At 33.5% G+C, this 16512-nt stretch overlaps 1 protein-coding gene and 1 long non-coding RNA gene across 3 annotated transcripts in view; one reads left to right on the top strand and one right to left on the bottom strand.

The window, feature by feature from the left end:
* The window catches only part of HCN1 (hyperpolarization activated cyclic nucleotide gated potassium channel 1), a 439910-nt gene that overhangs the window by 165750 nt on the left and 257648 nt on the right, over positions 1 to 16512 (bottom strand). The window lies entirely within an intron of this gene.
* On the top strand, positions 13211 to 16340 carry LOC135971282 (uncharacterized). The gene is made up of 2 exons (XR_010587363.1): positions 13211 to 14425; positions 14509 to 16340. It is a non-coding gene; the product is annotated as an uncharacterized lncRNA (long non-coding RNA).

Raw genomic sequence — 16512 nt, forward strand, 5'->3', positions numbered from 1 at the left:
TTGAAGAAATTGAAAATCATTCATTTAAAAAAAATTCAAGTCACTCTAATTTACTGTGTACTCATAAATGTGTAAAATTGAATTATATTAGCAAGTTTTGTATTTAAGTATTTTATAGCTAATTTATATGCACATTTAATTCTTAACTTTGTTTTACTAGCAGTAAAGGTTAATGCACATTTTTATATTAAACATTTAGCATGATTTGTACTGATTTACTATATTTCATTTATTATTAAATTAATGCATTGTTATCACCCCGCAGCATTTGGAAACCAAATTGGGCTGGAAATAATATAGAAAAAAGATAGAAAGGCTGGAATAAGTAACAGTCCACCGAAATGAAAGAAAAAGCTGAATTAGAAAGGAAAGGATAGGAAAGAATAAAAAGCTAAATAAAATATTAATGTATTATATATACTATACATAATACAATGTTTCATATGTACTAGGAAAACTGAATAAGGAAGTCAATAAAGGCTTGAGAGAAAAATGGAAACAATATTCTGTACCCGACTGGAAAATGCCTAGTACAAAATAATAGTAATGTTAGCCAGCAACTTGAAAAATTATTTTGAATACAGTATTCTAAGGGCTTTGAATGCATTGTCATTTAGCCCTCAAAATTATCTTTAGAGGTGTGAAGAATTATTATCTTTATGGGTGGTGGAACTGATGCTCAAAGAAGTTAATGTGCACTCTGAGAATCACAGAATTTATAAGAAATGATGGCAATGACAATCTCAAGATTTTGTCTCAATAGCCACCTCTTCTAAAAGAAACCAGTCCAAAAGTTAGTGGTTTAAAATAACAATCATTTACTTTTCCCAGGAATGTGAAACTTGAGTAGGGCTCAGCAAGAATGGCTCTTCTCTGATCTGTTCAGCTTTATATGGGGGGTCCTCAACCAGGGCTAGATAATCCACTTCCAATATGTATGCCTTACCCACATAGCTGACAAGTTAGTGCTGGCTGTGTACTGAAAACTCAGCTAGGGCTAATGGCTGGGGAAGAATAGCGCATCTCTTTTGAGAGGGGTGAATGTGAGGACACGAGTTGCCTGAGAGATAAGAAAAAAAAAAAAGTGCAATCAATTAATTGATTTAATTTCCCAGTGGGCTGTAAACATTTTTGGAATTGAGAAAATAGAGGGAATAAACTGGAAAGCTATGAACTCGTGGCCAGAAAGCAGAATGTTTGAGATTTTGGAAGGAATATTGAATTTGTAACGAAAGTGTCTGGGCAAAGAGCTTAAGAGTGAGTGGCTGTGGTAGGCTGGCAGATAGATCATTGCAGGAGGTGAAAGAGTCATCTATTTGGATGTTGAAATCCAGAAGAAAAATAGCAGTAGTAGTAGTGGACACACTGACAGTAAGCCTGGAGCTGAGACCTTCAAAGAACATAGGAAAGTAATTTTCATGGGACATAGGGGAGAAGTGGTGGGGATAGACTGTAATATGGAGTGGTAGTTAACAGTATAGTAATGATATCAAAGATGGATTTTTTTTGAAGAAAGACAAGAGAATGTCCCATAAGCAGTAATATAAATAAGAATTGAGCCATTAAAAGTACAAAGACTCTAAGCATAAATAAATATAAACATAAAACAAAAATCTTCCAATATATTGTTTCTTATAAATTCCTGGATAACAAAATTAATATAAAAGAATAAAACTCCAACATTCATCAAATTATCTGTTTTACAATTAGGCAAACCCTAATTACAAAAAGAACAGGTTAACACTGACATAACTAAAGATGTGACTTAGCCATAGCAATTTGCTGAGTTGATCTCAAAAGTGGTGAGACCACGTTATAACACTGACGATAGTCAATGATTCTTAACTTTTATTTTAGGTTCAGGGGTACATGTGTAGGTTTGCTATATAGGTATACTGTGTATCTTAGGGGTTTGGTGTACTGATTATTTTGTCATCCAGGTAATACCTAACAGATAGGTAGTTTTATTTTTATTCTCTCCCTTCTCCCACCCTCCACCCTCAAGTGGGCCCCAGTGTTTGTTGTTCCCGTCTTTGTGTCCATGTGTTCTCATTGTTTAGTTCCCACTTACAAGCGAGAACACGGGGTATTATTTTTTCTCTTCCTGTATTAGTTAACGTAGGATAATGCCTTGGGCTCTATCCATGTTGCTATAAAGAACATGATCTTGTTATTTTTTATGGATGTGTAATATCCCATGGTATTTACATACCACATTTTAAAAAATTTACTCCACCATTCATGGGCATTTAGGCTGATCCCATGTCTTTGCTATTATGAATAGTGCTGCAATGAATATATGTGTCATGTGTCTTTATGATACAATGATTTATATTCCATGGAGTATATACACAATATTAGGATTCCTGGGTCAAATGATAATGTTGTTTTAAGTTCCCTGAGGAATTGCTACACTGCTTTCCACAATAGTTGAACTAAACTACATTCCCAGCAGCAGTGCATAAGCATTCTCTTTTCTCTGTAACTTTACCAGCATCTGTTATATTTTGGCTCTTTGCTAGTAGCCATTTTGCATAGTGTGAGATGGCATCTCATTTGTGGTTTTGATTTACATTTCTCTAATGATTAGTAATGTTGAATACATTTTCATATGCACTTGTTGGTTGCATGTGTCTTCTTTTGAAGTGTCTCTTCATGTCCTTTGCCCTCTTTTTAATGGGATTTTTTTTTTGCTTGTAAATTTAATTTCTTTATATATGGATATTAGACTTTGATGTGTAGTTTGTAAATATTTTATCACATTCTATATGCTATCTGTTTACTCTGTTGATAGGTTCCTTTGCTGGGCAGAAACTCTTTAGCTTAATTACATTTTCTTTCTCAATTTTTGCTTTTGTTGCAATTGCTTTTGGCATCTTTATCATGAAATATTTGCCGGTTGCTATGTCCAGAATGGTATTTCCTAGGTTACCTTCCAGGGTCTTTACAGTTTCAGGTTCTATTTAAGTCTTTAATCCATCTTGAGTTGATTTTTGTGTATGGTATAGGGAAGGAATCCAGTTTCAATCTTTTGCATATGGCTAACCAGTTATCCCCAAACCATTTATTGAGTAGGGAGTCCTTTCTCCATTGCTTGTTTTTGTCAACTTTGTCAAAGATAAGATGATTATAGGTGTGTAGCATTATTTCTGGGCTCTCTATTCTGTTCCATTGGTCTACATGCCTGTTTTTGTAGCAGTACCATGCTGTTTTGGTTACTGTAGCCTTGTAATACAGTTTGAAGTCAGGTAATACGATGCCTCCAGCTTTGTTCTTTTTGCTTAGGATTGCCTTGGCTATTTGGGCTCTTTTTTGATTTCATGTGAATTTTAAAATAGATTTTTCTAATTCTATGAGAATGTCATTGGTAGTTCCATAGAAATAGCATTGAATCTGCAAATTGTTTTAGGCAGCATAACCATTTTAACTATATAGATTTTTCCTAACCGTGAGCATATAATGTTTTTCCATTTGTAGCTGTCATCTCTGATTTCTTTGAGCAGTGTCTGGCAGTTCTTATCGCAATTTTTCACCTCCCTAGTTTGCTGTATTCCTAGGTATTTTATTCTTTTTATCACTATTTTGAATGGCATTGCTTTCCTGATTTGGCTCTCAGCTTCGATGTTGTTGGTATATTGGAATGATATTAATTTTTGTACACTGATTTTGTATCCTGGAACTTTGCTGAAGTTGTTTATCAGATCAAGGAGCTTTATGGTAGAGTCTATGGGGTTTTCTTTTTTTTTTTTTTTTGAGACGGAGTCTCGCTCTGCCGCCCAGGCTGGGGTGCAGTGGCCGGATCTCAGCTCACTGCAAGCTCGGCCTCCCAGGTTTACGTCATTCTCCTGCCTCAGCCTCCCGAGTAGCTGGGACTACAGGCGCCTGCCACCTCGCCCGGCTAGTTTTTTGTAATTTTTAGTAGAGACGGGGTTTCACCGTGTTAGCCAGGATGGTCTCGATCTCCTGACCTCGTGATCCGCCCGTCTCGGCCTCCCAAAGTGCTGGGATTATAGGCTTGAGCCACCACGCCCGGCTGAGTCTATGGGGTTTTCTAGGTATAGAATAGTTTTCTCTGCAAAGGGATAGTTTGACTTCATCTCTTTCTATTTGGATGCTTTTTCATTCCTTCTCTTGTCTGATTGCTCTGGCCAGAACTTCTAGTACTCTGTTGAATACGAGTGGTGAGAGAAGGCATCCTTGTTTTGTGCCAGTTTTCATTGGGAATGCTTTCAGCTTTTGCCCATTCAATATGATGTTGGTTATAGGTTTGTCATAAGTGGCTCTCACTAGTTTGAAGTATTTCCTTCATGGCCTAGTGTGTTGAAGGTTTTTCGTATGAAGAGATGTTGAATTATATCAAAAGCCTTTTCTGCATATATTGAGATTATCATGTGGTTTTTGTTTTTAGTTCTATTTATGTGATGGTGTATTAGTCTGTTCTCATGCTGCTAATAAAGACATACCTGAGACTGGGTAATTTATAAAGAAAAAAGAGGTTTAATAGACTCACAGTTTCATATGGTGTAAGGCAAACAAGGAGCAAAGTCACAATTTATGTCTTACATGGAGGCAGGCAAGAGAGTGTGTGCAGAGGAACTCCCCTTTAAAAAACCATCACATCTCATGAGACTTACGCAGTATCACAAGAACAGCACATGGAAAGGCCCCCATGACCGCAATTACCTCCCACCAGGTCCCTCCTATGACACATGGGAATTAGGGGAGCTACAATTCAAGATGAGATTTGAGTGGGGACGTAGCCAAATCATATCAGATGGTTTGTTGATTTGAGTATGTTGAACCACCTTGCAACCCAGGAATAAAGCCTACTTTATCATGATGTATTTGCTTTTTGATGTGCTGCTAGATTCAGTTTGCTACTATCTTGTTGAAAAATTCTATATCTCTGTTCATCAAAAATATTAGCCTGAAGTTTATGTTGTTGTTGCTGTTGTGTGGAGATTTTGATTTAAAATCTGTTTCATCTGAAATTAGAAGAATAATATCTGCTTTTTTTTGTTTGCTGTTTGCTTTGCAGATTTTTCTACATCCTTTTACTTTGAGTCTCTGGGTATCGCTGCACATGAGATGGGCCTCTAGAAGACAGTATACCATTGGGTTTTGCTTCTTTATCCCAACTTCGCACTCTGTGCTTTTCAATTTGAGTATTTAGCCTATTTACATTCAAAGTTAGTATTGATATATGCAGATACATTCCTGTCATCAGATTTTTGTTTATAGGCACTAAAGCACAGCTGCTGATGTATCTTTCTCTTCCTTCTTCCTCTTCTGTCATTAGCCTGGCAAAATATGCAATTTTTATGTGTTTTGTTGAAGGCTCAAATGCCTGAGAAATGCACCTTTTCAAACTAGATAATTTTATTTCCTGAAGAGAAGCAAAAGTGAAAAAAATGTCTTTCCTTTCTACATTGTGCCAGGAAGACTTCACACATGCCTGATGTAGTAGGTGCTCAATCAATGTCTGTTGAATGATAATTCAAACTGGTAAAACATCACATGATGTGGGAGGATAGGACATAAAAATAGTTGGTTTATCCTTAAACTTAACTAATGGGATTTAAGGAGGAGGTTAATCCATGCATGGTATATTAGTTAAGCAAATGGAGTGGTGTCCCAGTGTCAGAGAAATACTAAGGTTAATTCCTCACTCCCCCCAAGGTGTATTCAGCACAGGTGATTTAATAGCAGGTGTCAGGTTACAGCTCAAAGATTGCTTTTCACTTCTCCTCTATGGAGAGTATAATAAAATGAATTTTAACTTCCTTCTGAAGACTTTATAGACTTAATATCTGAGTCTTTTGATGCAACCTATTTTCTCTCTTTTACTGGGAAAGTGGTATAATATCCATTTTTATAAACTTGTACAAGATGATGGGTTCCTAATTATTGGTAATACCCTTGGAGACACACTTGTGGTCTGTCCTTTAAGACATCTGCACCAGCACTGTTTCAATCCAAAAGGTTTACACAGCTCTGAAATGGACATCCGCAGGCAGCCTTCTGAAGTGAAACAAAGACTATTTGCATGTTGGACAAAGCTTAGTCAGTAGGAATCAAGAGAGAAGGTGGAACTAAAGAACACTAACATATAGAACATAGAAATTAAAGTAGATATGAGAAGCGGAGGAGGAATAGTTGACATTTTTTAGAATAAATTAAATGAGAGTTAAAATCATCACTATACAAAGCTGCAGATTGAGAAGGCATTTGGCCAATGTCTGAACAATGACAAAGAGTATAGATGATTTGAAAATTGAGAATTTTGCCAAATTTTGGCACATAGAGGATTATATTGCTAATAGCTAATATTTTGAGTGTTGACTATATGCCAGATATGCTAACCATTTTATAGAGAGTCTTACAAATCTTATAACAATGCAAGGAGTATGGCATCATTGTGTTTTTAAAACTTTTAAAGAAAAAAATAGAGAATAATCGAAGTGAAGTTCTATTTTCATAACATATATATCTATATTATAAAAGAATTATAGTCCTGATCATCCAAAAGAGCCAACAGACATCTAAAGAATATTGCAGTCATAGATCATCTTTATTTCTTTAAAAAATGTCACTTGTTATATTGTCTTTATGTTAAGACTAATTGAAGAGGTCATAAAGTCAAAGCTAATTAACAACATCCAATATGTCAGTATAAGAATACCATTATTTATATTTTTGTCAAAAAGAAAACATCTAATTAATTTAAGGTATATTTTGCAGTACAATTTTACAAAGCATATCATCAAATGACTAATTTATATATTTATCATCAAATCACTAATTTATATATTTAAAGAATAAATTTATTTGTGCAAGAAAATCAAATAGTTCCCCAATTTGTTGAATGATCACTGAAGCCTGCATGTTATTATGGTATTTTATTCTTCTGATATATCTCTTGCAGAACAGAATTAGTAAATAAAATACATATTTCACTTTAAAATTTTTAAAAAGTTGATTATTTTTCTAACTTCCTCTGAAACATCAGTCATTCCAATATTCAATTAAATTTTTGGTAAGATAATCTGTAAAATCAATATGAAATACATTTTTCTTTTTGGTAACTAGGTTCTAGACAATTAGAAAACTATATCAATAAGATAATATCATATTTTTTATTTTAGAAAAGGCTCAGGCAACTGTTAGATCTTATTAATGACAATGACCCAATGTAATGAAAACAAATCACAGTGATCTGCTAGATCTTTCCATACATAACACTTTATGAGGTGGGGTGTGGGTTTAATATCAATAAAGAGAAGAAGAAAAGATATGAGATTTTGATAAGCTGGAATCTACTAATCAAAATTCTCAATGACATTTTCTTCTAACATTCTTTAAAGAAGAATCAATTCCCGCAAATATACCAAAAAAAGACTAGAGATAAACTCACCAAAACACCACAAAATTAGTAATTATGACAGAACTATTCTTCTATAGAACATTTCAGGGGGAAAAATACCTACAACAATTGATATATCAACAAGTGTCCAAGAGTGTTTTTCACAGTGGGGTCTGTCTTACAGACCTCCACCAATACAATTCCATTATTTCAGCATTGTATCTGGACTTCTTGAATGACTGAATTATTCCATGCATGCTGAAAAAATACTCGAAGCTTCAGTTTTCTCTATATTTACAAACATTTAACAGACATACATATAAATACATGACTATAAGAATGTATAGACAGCACTTGTGTGCAATCTGCTGTATGGCTTCTGTGAATGTCACTGGAGAAGACTCCTTATGGCACAGATTTATTCATTCCCACAGTTTTTATTTCATTTTGGCAGAAGATTACTAGAATTTTAGGGTTTGTCCAATCAGCTTTTAACTAAGCCCAGCATACAATGCCAATGATGAATTGCCTACCTAAACCCAACAGACTATATGAAATTCTCCAGATGTTCTTAGCTCAAACATCTGTTTCTTAAGGTAGGGGGAGGTTCTGCATTGTACCATACCTGTGTTACTTGCTACATTTACATACTTCATATGGGAGGCTAATTCAATCCACTGAATTTTAATATAGGCCTCTATACAGAGGTTACCAATTATGATACAATAATAAAATAGTGATAACTTAATGATAAACAAGTAAAAAGAGGTAATTATGAACTAAGAAAAACTCCAAAAGAAAATCACTTTATTCAATCTCAATTTGCTATGGCAAGTAGCATATATATTTTACTAAATGCTTTCTACTGAATAATTGCAATATTATAAATACAATAGTCATACCATGGTCCCAGTACCACTGACAAGGCCTTTGAAGGACTTGGAGAGACAAAGCCTGGGCTCCAGGACCACAGCCTTACTTTGGGCCAGATCATCTAGACTTCTATTCACATAGTCAATTATTTATTTGACACATTCTTCTGCACTTTTTGTTGGAATAAAGAATTACAAGGCTAACTACATATGGCTTAGCTCCCTCATTTTACAGATGAGCAAAAAGAGACCAGAGAAAATAAGTCCGATCAACCAGATTAAATAATACAGTAAATGAAAACTTGGATTAGAACCTAGTTTTCCTAATTATCTAGTACTCTCTGCTCACACAATACTCCCTCCTTTATGTAAAAACACCCCTACTGTAAACCCATGTGTATATGGCAAATCCAAATTGGTGGCAAGTCAGTATCAGATTAGTTTCATAAGAAATGCATGCAGTTTTATCATTCAGTTAGCTAGCAATTGGGAATTACATCAGCAAACATAGGCTTAAATGTACACAATAGGGTAATAATTTAATACATACGATAATTTTAGAAAGAATGAATGAATTGGGTGTGATCCACATAAGAGAATCTGTTCCATTGTGTCATAGCCATCAACATAAATAAATGTAAATTTCTTGTCCATGTGATTATAAAACACAAACTCTGAAAATGTTTTTAATTAATATATTTCAATTTGTTCTTTACAAACCAAGGCTTTTACATTTTCTTAGTAATATTTTCTTTATAGATAATGAAAGGCAAATTTCATTCTGGTTTGTACCAAATAACTGCTAAGTCTAAATGTATAGTATTTGAATAAAGTGATTTTATTATTTCCAAGAATACCTTTTTCTAGTCTCATCCATTCACATTCATGGTATGCACACCACAAATTTGTCACATTATGCTGTTAGCTTAGGTCACAAGTTTAAACTCTGAGAGTAGTAATGTGAAAAAATATTTTCATAAAGAGTGTGACATTTGAGTCACTGGAGTCAGTGAAGAAGAGACATGACTTGGAAGCCTCCTTGGCTATGCTGACAAAAAGTACATACAATGCCAGCTGCAACAATTATCTATTGCTGTATAACAAGTTACTTTGAAACTTAGCAGTTTAAAATAATAGTTTATTATTTCTTACAGTTTCTGATAATCAGGAATCAAGGAGATTAGCTGGGTTTTTCTGGCCCAGGATGTCTCCTGACAGTCAGTACAGAAGTCAGATAGGAATGCTTCATCAGAAGGGCTGGAGGATCTACTTTCAGCTATTTATGTGTGTATTGGCAGAAGGCTTCAGTGGCTCTTGTTGGGCAGCTCATACATAATAGCTGACCCCTCCCAGTACAAGTGATCCAACAAAGAACCCAAGATAGAAGGTGACCTAATCTCATAAGTGACATATAACTTCTACCATATTTTATTGGTAACACAGGTCAACCTCGGCACTATGTAAGAGGGAATTATATTAGGGTTAGAATACCACAAAGTAGTACCATTGGGAGCTGTCTACCACACCAAATGAAAAAGCAACATGTTAACACATCCAATTTTGATCATCTCCAAGATATGCCAAGCCAGAGTTAAACTGATAGAAGATTGAAAGTAAAGTCCCACGTGTTGACACTGAATGGCTAAGCTGTTAAAGAGCTCTTGAGGCATGGAATTAAAAACACACCTGAGTTAAATCGCAGCTCTATTAGTGATATTATAAGAGTGATATTAACTACTCAGAACTCCAGTTTCTTTATCATAAAATTGGAATCAGTTATGTATATTTTGGAGTTGGTAAAAATTAAATGAGATTTTTAAAAATTAAATTACACGTCAGGTTTCTTAACATATAGTAAGCACAGTTATTAAAGTAAAGGAACAAGTAGAAAAAGGAATAAACACTTTAATTTGGTCTACAATAGTGACTAATATGTTTCTACTAGCCCTAGTTATAGGAAGATTATGGATTTAAATTATGTCTCTTTTTGTAGCAACCCCTGTGACTATAATTATGGACAGCTATAAATTGCCTAATAAGATAGGAATACCCTTAGACTCAACAAATATCTTTCTTTTGTCAAAAGAAAATTTATATAACTCTTATAGAACTGAAAAATATATTCCAAGGGATGATCTGTATGCATTCTCACTCATGATTATATTTTTAATAAGCACTATTTCAATTTAAAAATATGATTATCTTGCTTGTTTTCAAGTACCAATAGTCCATTAAAATTTCACTGGAAGGTCATTAAGAAATATTTTCCTTATGAATTTTAGTGTAAGTTTCTCTCTTTCAGAGAAGTGGTAAGTAAGCTGAATATAATGGTTCCCAAAATCTCTCTCAAATACAATTCCATATACATATTAGAGAGGCTATAGAGCACATTTGATGAAACAAATTTCACATTTTTAAATGTGAAATTTAAATGTGTATATTTTTAAATATAATATTATTGGGGATATGTAATGGGTCAGATGATACATTAACCTTCAAATTAAATGCATAGAGTGATTTAATATTTTCTAGTAAGTTTTTATCTTTTAGCAAAAGAAAAAAATGAAGTGTAATGAATGATGAGTTAAAAATGGGAAACACCGTAAATTAATGTTATTTTTGAGAAAAATGTGTCAAATTCAAATCTACCTTTTTATTTAAACAGAGTTCTGTTTTATTTCCATGAAGTTATTCCAGCTGCTCTGTATCATGATGTAAGTAGAGTGATACAGTGCAAATGGTTCAGAGACACTGAAGATTCTCTCCAGAATTAAGACAAGATGGCCAGCTAACCAATAGGATATTATGTTTATAATTGTAGTAGCAGCATTTTAAAATAGCCAGCTAATGATTTTATGTGATATAAATCCTAGTTTACAGACTAAGACAAACTTCTTGGAACAGATGATATTGAAGGAGACTGAAAGGAAGGTAAAAAGAAAGATAAAACACTAACATTTGATAAAATATTATATAGAATAGTATATAATATACATTATATTATATAGTCATTATATGTAATTATAAAAATATAACAAAATATATTATTAATATGTATTATTAAATATAATATATATTACATAATGATATATGTAATGATACTAAGTAACATACTATTATTATATAATATATATAGATAAAGAATCAACCTCAATTTGGAGTAAAAGTTGAGAATTTTTTCAAATAATAAAGATAGAAACTTAGATCAAAAAGTTCAAGCATCACTAAAGGTCCAAGACTGTCAGAAACCAAACATTTGTTTTAGTTTATCTTCACTGATTACTATACTTGAGGAAATCAAGTTTACCTTCAATTATTCCTTATATAGTAACAAATTCAATTAGAGTATAGAACTCCCAGGGTAAGATAATGATGCCTACAACACTGCCTGGCAAAGAACAGTCAATAAATATTTGTTGACTGACTGACAGAATGAAAGAGTGAATAATTTTCCCCCTAGAATAACATGATGTCTGCTTAATACTTATATTTAAATTATATTCTTAGCAGCTTCTGCCTTCATAACCAAGACATTCATGCTCCTCTTGTGACTAACCCCTAATACTCAGAAACATGACACACATTTTCAAATAAGTCTGATCTACTTAGCTAGGCCACTGTGTTCTTGCTCTCCCCCAGGGTGAAGCGAGCTGCTGTTTTCCTTGCTAACCCTGACTAGTTCGGATCAAACTCCCTGTGCATCTGTGTGTTGCTCTGTTTTGTCTGCCTCAAACATTTATTGCTCACTGCCAACCTCTGTGCTGTTCTGCCCAAACCACTTACTTGTTGTGGACAGACTTAGACATTTGCTCACAGGTACCTTAGTTCCTGATGCTGAAGCTTATTCTGTAAAATAGCAAACTATCACTCTCTTCTATCTTCAACCCTGCTAGAAACTATCACAGCATAGGAAACTCGGCCTCATTTAGCTTTTCACCTTACCAAGAATAGAATCTCAAATCTTTCCATGGTTTACAAGACCCATTGGGATTTGGCTGGCTCCCAGACATCTTTCCAACATTATTTTTGTTCTCTCTCACTCCACTGCAGCCACACCAAATAGTATTGCACTTGCTGTTTCTTCCTTCTGGATTATTCTTCTTCCAGATATTAGCATAATTTTTCCTTCATTTCCTTGAGTTTTCTGATTAAATGTCATCTTTTTGGGGATGGCATATAGGAACTATTCTGTTTTTGAAAGATTTGCTTGACCCAGGTTACAGTATTCTGTGTCCTTGCTTTAAATTTTGTGATATAGTTTGTGGTGCCTGACATATTTTATAGCTGTTTAATTTGTTCATGTTCTATTTTTTTTTTCTGGGAAAAACACAAAACTATGAGGAAAAGACTCTGTTTTATTATCAATATATTTATCATTAGATCAAAGCATATAAGAATAGCTACTTCAGATGGAAAACATGAAAGGAAGAAAGGGAGGAGGGAGGGAAGGAAGGAAGGTAGGAAAGAAGGAAGGAAGGAAGGAAGGAGAGAGGGAGGGAGGGAGAGAGAGGAGAGAGGGAGGGAAGAAGAGAAGGAAGGAGGGAGGAAAGATATATAAATAGATTGATACTATTTAATACATTATAATCTCAAGCAAACAAGTGGAAGCAAATTGATCCTGTGGTATGGGAAGGGGTGTTATACCTTGCACATGCAATACTCTACCAAATCTTTTTCAGTCCAGCCTGGACACTATATACTCAAAACTGAACAACAACTCTTTTGTGATACAATTAATATGCTTGATATATTTTTTATTTCATCACTGACATGTGGATTAAGAAATTAAAATGATTAAGAAAAATCTTCTTTAAATGAAATATTTAGAACAGAAAGCTAGAATTTTAGGTTCACCGAGTCTCATAACTGTTTACTATGGCTACGGATGCAGTAAAGCTCTAGCTCTTGATTTATTAATTAATGTAGTGTTCAATATATGTTTCTCAACAATAGGCCACATGAGAACTGAAGGAGACATTAACTTTAAGAAAACCCTTAATGCTCAACAAATTCTGCAAGATTAATGTACGCTGTTTTACAGGAATATCAAGACTAAAATATTTTAATATTATTTTTTCCCTTACAGCAATAAAGAATTCTCATGGAAAGTCTTTATTTAACTTGTCTGTTGTTTGTCTGTTGTGTCCTTTTAACTTTATTTATGTATTTTATCTAAGCTTGATCTGTCAGACATAAGCTGTTTGATAATTTATCATATTATTATTGAAGCAAGTTTCCAAACCAGTTAAATTCATGAGAAAAGGAATTCAAATTAAGGCAACAAATCTTCAAAGTCCAGCTGAACTGCTAAAGTACACAAATTCCTTTTCTTCTGTTTTCCCCAAATGCTTTTTACATTCATTGATTTTTTTCCCTTTTGTAAATGGAGGAGAAAGGAAGAATTCTGTTAAGGCATGAGTCTGAGACAAGATACCAACATATCTAGAGGCAAAGCCAGCATTCCTGTTCTCAACCATATGAACATATGAAATTATGTTGGATTAATTTCAGGAGGTGGAAACTGAGGGCTTGCTAGCTCTAAATCAGGCTTGCTGAAGCTTTTTCCTTTGGAGCACATTGTTTTTTAAAAGCAATAGTTATATAAAATGATATATAAGTATATATATTAAATAATATAAAACTTGCATGTGCATATCTATTTGTACATATACATACATCTATAGGTATGTGTATATATATACGAGGTAGTTACCATATATAAAATATAATGGCATTTACAATAAAAAAATCTGAATATTCAGTTGTTCTTGATGACTCTGGGCATCATTAGACATACATTTCCACATGATAATCATTAGATAAAACTGAGAAGTAGGCACTTTCCTTGGACACAGTATGCTTTACTAATTCATCAAAGTCATGGGCTGCCTTTTGTCTTACATTTGGTCTAAATCCTACATCTATATTATGAGAATGGCTTCTGTAGGCACTTCAGTTTGCTATCAATTTTTAATCAGTTTGATTAGGCTAGAGAATTTTTGGGTAACAGTTTTTGGTTGAATTGGTAGTTTTCTTCAAAAGCTAGTTTAACTTCATAGCCTCAATTTCGCATGTACCTACTTTTTTCTATATCCAATAAAATTTATATATTAAATAGCATTTTTAGAGAATTAAGTTTTCTTGTTATGCTTGACACATAGTTACAGGGGTGTTTTGCCTTCGAAAGTTGGTGTAAGATTTTTCTTTCTCATCATGTTAAATGAAACATGATAAACCCTATTAAATTGTTTTTTGATAATCAGGAGTTTTTAGATAACAATAATACATTCAACTATAGTATGCTACAAAGAGGCCTATACAGGGCACTGGATTGGACTGAACCTGCATTAATTCCATAGCCAAGAATTATTTTGACTGTCATAAATTTTAGAATAACTCTCAGGTACTTTCTCCATTTTTCTTTCTAATTGAACTTTTGTGCATCAAATTATAGGAAAGTAAATGAAAAACTACATCATCTAAAGGTTTTGATTAGTTGTATTTTAATGACACAGAAGGTGAGTCACAGGTGTTTGGTTGGTTGTTTATTTCATACAGATTTAACTCTCCTCTCCAATAGGTTTTCTCTAAGTCCTCTAAGTAAATGTAATTTTCCAATTTAAAGATTTATAGAAAGAAGATGTGTTAACTCATCTATTATCTCTATATAGATAAGCATTTTTAGGAAACTATAGGCTCAATTTTCCATAAGTTTGCTGTAATGAGAATAATCAGCGATGAAATAAACTAGCAAATGCAACACATTTATGTTAGGGCTGACATTACTTTTGGTGAATTGTGAAATATGCAACTCTGACTTTCTTCCCTCAAGTTAAACCGTAATTAAATATTTTTCTCTAATTGTATTCCAAATTGAAACTGACAAATAGTTAATCTAGAAGACTATTTTGTTATAATTTTAAATATTTTTCTTATTACTGGTAATAAAGACAAATAGAATAAATATTTATAAAACAAAATGTCTATGATTTATAAAAGAAAAGCTACACTTTTCTAAGTTTTTCAGTCAAGGAGTTCATCCTCCTGATCTGCCATAATGAATAATATAAAGTTAGGAACCCAAAGCAGTTACGCATAAGAAATGTACTACAAAGAGAAATGCATTGCAAAGCAATGAGCTTTTGTTTTCTATTTGCATAATTTAAAAGATTAACTGTAAAAAAATAAAATCTCTTGTTCAATTTATCATAATTTCATCCTTGTTGCTACACTCTTGGCAGGATTTTATAATATGAAGGTGTGCTTTACTGCTTTCTTAATATCTAAATGCTCTGTCAAATAATCAAGTGAGTTCATTAAGAGGCTACTGAAAACAAAGTTAATTACTGATTTGTCATGGTCTTTTATTTAAATGAATTTATAAATGAATTTAAATTAGTTTTGAAAGCATCATTTCAGAATATAAGTAGATAGCCAGTGAGTATTTACATTTCAAAGATGTATCTACTAGTCAGAAAATAATTGCCTTGACGAATCAAAGTATCTTAGAATTTGGCACCAAAATTGAACTATTTTTAATAAAAATATTATTGTTTAGAATTTTTATATAGTTAAAATGAGCAGTATTTCAATTATGTCGCATATTGAAGTTATAGTCATAAAAACCCTTAGTATGTTTTACATCTTTGGCTGAGCCATGTCTGATTCCTGTACTTGTCTTTATCCTTTTTTTTTTCTGTTCTCTTATGGGATCTTATGTTTGTCATATGAAATCCATTCTCTTAGACTCAGTTCATCTTCTTATATAACAAGATCTTCTTAAATATGAATCTATATCCCAGCATACTAGCCATTTCTTTTTTGCTTGTGGTTGGGGGCATCTTTGGTGACTTCAATCAGGTTATTTTTATTTTATTAGTTTCTTTTTTTGCTTTTTGAGACCAGGTGCGGCTCTGTCACTCAGTGTGAAATGATGTAGTGTCGTGATCTTGGCTCACTGTAACCACAGCCTCTCCAGCTCCAGTGATCCCCCTACTTAAGTCTCTTGAGTAGCTGAGACTACAGGCACGTTCCACCACATTATCTACCTATTCAAAGTTTTTATAGAGACGAGGTCTTACCATACTGCCCATCCTGGTCTCAAACTCCTGAGCTCAAGTGATCCTCCTGCCTTGGCCTATCAAAGTGCTGGGATTACAGGCATGAGCCACTCACCTGGCCCAGGTTATTATTAATACATAGAAAATAACGCAGATGTGAAGACAGGATCCTAAAGATGTCCTCTCACCTATCTTCATCTTTGTTGATATCAATTTA

The sequence above is a fragment of the Macaca fascicularis genome, chromosome 6, assembly GCF_037993035.2.
Source record: "Macaca fascicularis isolate 582-1 chromosome 6, T2T-MFA8v1.1".
NCBI classification, from domain to species: Eukaryota; Metazoa; Chordata; class Mammalia; order Primates; family Cercopithecidae; genus Macaca; species Macaca fascicularis.